Source organism: Rhinopithecus bieti, unplaced genomic scaffold (assembly GCF_001698545.2).
Source record: "Rhinopithecus bieti isolate Rb0 unplaced genomic scaffold, ASM169854v2 scaffold_2467, whole genome shotgun sequence".
Taxonomy (NCBI): Eukaryota; Metazoa; Chordata; class Mammalia; order Primates; family Cercopithecidae; genus Rhinopithecus; species Rhinopithecus bieti.
Genome location: NW_016803926.1, coordinates 1,115,089 through 1,121,149, shown reverse-complemented (window position 1 = coordinate 1,121,149; position 6,061 = coordinate 1,115,089).

Here is a 6,061-nt window from a genome sequence, read left to right as displayed (position 1 = left end):
AGAGCCATATGATCTGAGTTTAGATCCTTGTTCTTCTGTTTAGTAGCTGTTGGACCTTGGGCAAGTTAGAATTCCTATGCCTTGATTTCCTCATCTGTAAAATGGGGGTAATAATAGTGCTTAACTCATGGGGGGGGCACTGTGGGGAACTAAGTGAGTTTATATATATATATATATTTTTTTTTTTTTTTTTAGACGAAGTCTGGCTCTGTTGCCCAGGCTGGAGTACAGTGGCACAATCTCGGCTCACTGCAAGCTCCGCCTCCCCGGTTGACGCCATTCTCCTGCTTCAGCCTCTCAAGTAGGTGGGACTGCAGGCGCCCGCCACCATGCAGGGCTAATTTTTTTGTATTTTTAGTAGAGACGGAGTTCCACCGTGTTATCCAGGATGGTCTCCATCTCCTGACCCTGTGATACGCCCACCTCGGCCTCCCAAAGTTCTGGAATTACAGGCATGAGCCACCCCGCCCGGCCAGTGTTTTCAACTCATGACGAATTTGTCGAATGTAACCCCACCATAAGTCAAGTTGCATCATACGTTCATAAAGATAGACTTTGCACTTGAACACCCCACTTCTCCACAGGAAAATCACACTTTCTATAATTGTTTTATTATTGTTTTGTTACATATGATTGAAAATGTCTCCAAAATAATCTTTCTTAAATAAAAGAATACACATTTCTTCTTCGAAATTAGCGCAACTGGAATATATATATTTTTCAGTTTTAGAATAATGGTTTTGTCCCTGCTTTATCTGTATAAGGCTTTACAAATTCAGAATTACTTCGCTCTACTAAAACATCAACACATTTTTAATGATTAGAAATGTATACATCTCATTAGATTTGTTCTAAAATGTTTAATTTTTATTAGGTTGAAATGTAAAGCAGATATCCAGTTCAACATTAGAATCTTGTCAACCCTAAACAGATAGAGTTCCAAAGCAAACCCTCTACATGTTCCTACCAAAAAGCAAGGAAACAAACAAACAAACTCAAACCTGCAGGTCCACACAAGGAGGAGAGATTTTTCTATTTCTCTGATCTTCATCATGAAATGTCACCCTCTGTCCCATAAGAACAATGTCAGCACAAGATGCCAGTTACATTCTTACACTGAAGACAGCACACTGTTTTTCTTTCCAGTCTACTCATTTCTGTGATAGAAATGCTGTTAACATTTTAAACCCTCGATATTTTTCACACATGATGAGTCTGTGACCAGGTGGGTTGAAGACAGTATCTTATATGAAATTAATAATATGGAAGACAACTGAGACAACTGAGAAAACTGTGGCATAGTTTAGTTTAGTAAAATAATCTATGCCATGATAAACAATGTTTCCTCTCATTTATCAGTAAATAATGTTATGATGCCTATGTTGAACTATTTGATAAATTGATTGGGGCAGAAAGTCAAAAATACATCCTTTTATTCAGAAATATCTTTGTTAAACCATTATTTGTCATTCCATATGCATGATCTATATTTACTCAGCATTGTGTATCTCTCAAATTCAATGCTCAGAGGGCTTAGGTAAATTTCTCACTTAACCAAAACCAAAACCAAAACAAAACAAACAAACAAAAAAAAAAAACAGTAGAGTACAGGCTATAGTCAAGACAGGGTTAAACTACTCCAATATCCACATTTGTACCATCCCTATTATGGTATGGTACATACCATACCATAGTAAGGTACATCCCTATTATGTACCTTGATAATAGTCATTGCTTTTTGATTACTTAATATCAACTAGGAACAGAGTCTGAGTACTTTACACACACCTCTTTATGTTAATGATGCAAAGCCAGTATTATTTTTTATTAATGAGGAGATTAACGCACAGCATGCCTATTTTATTTGTCAATAGTATGTTATATTCTATTTTTTTTTTCTAATTTCTATTTTTATTTTAGGTTCATGGGTGCGTGCTTGTTAACTGGGTATATTGCGGGATGCTGAGATTTGGGATACAGTTGATCCTGTTACCCAGGTAGTGAGCATAGTCTCCAACAGTTAGTTTCTCAACCCTTCCCGTTTATCTCTCTCCCCTCTAGTATTTCTCATCTTTATGTCCATGTGTTTCCAATGTTTAGCTTCCACATATAAGTGAGAACATGCAGTATGGTGTTTGGTTCCTGTGTTAATTCACTTAGGATAATTTTTCTCTAGCTGCATCCAAGTTGCTGCAAAGGACAGGAGTTTATTGTTTATTATGGCTGCATAGTATTCCATAATATATATGTACCACGTTTTCTTTATCCAGTGAACCATTGATGACGACATAGGTTGATTACATGTCTTTGCTATTGTGAATAGTGCTGTGATGAACATATGAGTGCATTTGTCTTTTTAGTAGAACACTATTTTCTTTTTGATATATATCCAGTAATGGGATTCCTGGGTCGAATTGTAGCTCTGGTTTAAGTACTGTGAGAAATTTCCAAACTGCTTTGCACAGGGTCTGAACTAATTTCCATTCCAACCAATAGTATGTAAGTCAATAGTATGTAAGTGTTCCATTTTCTCGACAGTCTTGCCAACATCTGTTGTTTTTTGACTTTTTAATAATAGTATTGTGATTGGTGTGAGATGGTATCTTATTGTGGTTTTGCTTTGCATTTCTCTGATGATGACTGATGTGGAGGATTTTTTCATGTTTCTTGGACACTTGTATGTCTTCTTTTGAGAAGTGTCTGTTCATGTACTTTTTCCACTACTTAATGAGGTTGTTTTTTTGCTTCTTCAGTTGTTTAAGTTCCTTATAGATTCTGGATATTTGAGCTTTGTTGTATGCATAGCTTGTAAATCTTTTCTCCCATGCTGTAGGTTGTCTGTTTACTATGTTGATAGTTTCCTTTGCTGTGTAGAAGCTCTTTGTGTCATCTACACATCCTTGTTTAGACCAATATATCAGTGAGGCTATCATTAAAAAGGAGGATAGATAAGTTTCACATCATATAGCACTAAGACTAACTGAAGAACACTAAATTCATTTAATATCAACAGACTCAGTGACATCATTGTATAGAAATCTCCTTGTTTAGCAATGATAACTTCTAAAAGTAGTTTTCTAGGCCCAGAAGCTTTATATTCAAAAAGATGTCCAAAAGTTCTAACAATATACCAAACTAACATTGCAAACTTAATAGCGATATGTATCTCATTTGTTTTTCACTGTTGAAATTCAATGTCTGTATTTGAAGTCTGGTATAAATCGTGATGTAAGATAAATTTACACCACAAAGAAGAAAATATGTTTCTTTTTATTGAGGTTTTATTTTTGAATGCATAATATGTAGCTACACCTGCTGGTATTTGTTCCCTTAGTTGGCATTTTGGAAGCCAGATGTATAAAAGAAGATTCAGATAAAACGCACAGAAGATAACTGCTTAAGGTTTCTGATCTCAGTAGTTGTGTTTGGTTTATGTATTTTTCCTTTTTGATCATATGTTATGTGCTTTAATAGATAAGAAAGGTTATAGTTGAGATCTCTAGCAACTTTTGTAAACTGCTCAGCATTTTCAGAATTAGGATTCACTAATTTTATAAATTAGCAATCTTTATCACATGCTTAAGTGTGAGTACGATCTTTATCTTGTAAAAGTTCAGATAAGCAGAGAAAAAATGGTGACATAAACACTTTAAAAAGAGATCGGAAGGTAATATACTTTATAAATGTCCTCTCTTCTATGCTTTGTTAACATGAAAGCCTTTCCAGAACTTCCATGTAACTGTAGAATGGCAGATGGCATGTTCTGAAGATCAGCGGTTACATAAATATAGCCCAAACTTGGACAGAAACGTACTTTAACTGATATCTTTTTCTCGAAAATGACCTATAAATCTATACCAACCAGCACTATAGCCTATATTCCCATGGAACACATTCTTTAGATCAGTGACTTTTATTTTCTAGTTTAGTTTAGTAGTTTTGTTCACACATTTAAAATGAGATGCTAACAAGGCTCCTTAATTTCATTGAAGAATTTTAAAAGGGTCAGGGTGCCTTTAAGTACATAGTTAATTTTTTATAAGGAACTCGATCTTTTTTGTCTATTTAACTCAAATGTCCTTAAAATGCTAGGCTTAATGTAAATAATTGTTTTTCCTGTTTTTCACTTAGGAATTTTCTCTTATATCTCTTAAGAAAGTTGATTAATGCTAAGTGTTTCTTTTGTCCTTTGTAGTCTTCCATGATGTGTTTTATGGTTTACATATTATTGGAATTCCATGTTTAGTCTTAGGCTTCTAAACTGAAAAAGGAAAAAAACATTTTAGACCTTATGACCAAGAATAACATAAAAGGCAAACGGAATGGAAAAGATGTGAACGTTTGCTTTGGAGAAGATATTATTGCTAAGGAACTCAATAACCATCTTCAACTGATTGAAGAGCAGATTAGTAGAGTGGAGTGAGTTGGGCATAGTGTCCCACTCATGTCTCCCTTCAAGAAAAGTCTTAGCTCTCTAGGTTTTAGGAATACTGTCAGTAGATGGCCATCAACTCTCAGCTCCTCCATAGATTACCTCAGCTGCAAAGAAACAGTCTCATCTAAAAGTCACACTGTATCTGGGACAGCCTGAACTCCATTCATTCAGGTAGAGGTCTGAAATCTTGCCCTTTTTTGAGCAACATAACTCAACCATTGCTGACCATTTAAGCCTTGGAGCTTCCTGTGGAGTCAGCTGAGTCAAGTGTTGGACCTATATCACCACTCAACTTCTCCTGCCCAAATATTTGTCCTCCTCTATCCTTCTCTTCTCTTCCCTTTCCTTCTGCTGGTATTGATCTATGGCAGTACTTTATAGTGTGCACCTCTTTTCATTAGTTCTATGAGTTGTCGCAGGAACAACAAATTTATGATCACATGTCTTTTTGAGATACAGCATTCCTCTTTTTTTCTCTTGGAGATTCTTTATTTGGGTGTGTTTCCTTCTCCTTCTCTACATTCTTTCTTCCTAATATCATGATAAACTTCTTCATCAAGCAAAATACTTGTGTTTCCCCCTCCTTACTTTTGTCTATCTTTTACAGGTCACATCTTCATTACGTATAACAATGGTAGACTGAATAGACTTTTGCCATGTGCAAGTAACTACGTGAAACAAAAGGATACCCAGTAAGTGAGAGGGGAGAAAAAGGGAGAAAGAGAGAGAGAGACAGAGAGAGAGCAAAAGAGAGAGTACACATTTCTTAGGGGATAGTTTGGTTTTGGGTGTTAAGTCGTGATATTAAAGAGTTGAGGTTCATCATATGCATTAGATTCCCAAATCACTTTTATCTCAATTACAGCTATTACGATTCCATATAATTTATTAATTTACTGTTTATACAACAAGTTTTATGAGTGAGGCGTGCAGGAGGTAGATACATGAGATAAACTCCAAACACTTAAGCATATAACACAATGACAATGATCATCTGATTTCTATTTTTTAAGGCTGATATATTTTACACTACCTTTGAGCCATCTGCACCCTACTTTACATGTCTGTGATTGTACACAGCTTCTTCTTTATTAGCACTTATCTTTGGCCCATTTGGTGCATTCCTATTCATCCTTTAACTTTCCGGATAGATGCCATTTCCTCAAGGAAGTCTACTTTTGTCCTGCAGGAAAACAGACAATGACTCCACTGTTTTCCAGTAGCAGGTTTTATAAATATTTTATGTTTGCCTCAATGTTTATTACATTTAGTTACATGTTTTTATTTTGGTGGTACACCTTCCTTAAATCTAAGGTTCTTTAAATAGTTTTTATTTTATCATTATTACAGCCTAGAGGGGCCCACAATTTATAAAATAATAATAATAATAATAATATTAGTAATATTAACTGGCAGGTTGAAAGGTCATAAATTCACTCATTTAAGAAGGTTGGACTTAATGCAACTAACAATAAGTGGTTCTCATTTTGTTAATATTACATGAAACAGGTTTGCCAAATAAAGTCAATGTACTCAAGTAATGTATTTTTGTGAATGAAGAAGAAAAGTACAACACAACTCTATACAACACAAACAACCACAAAATAAAGCAAATAAAAAGAACAC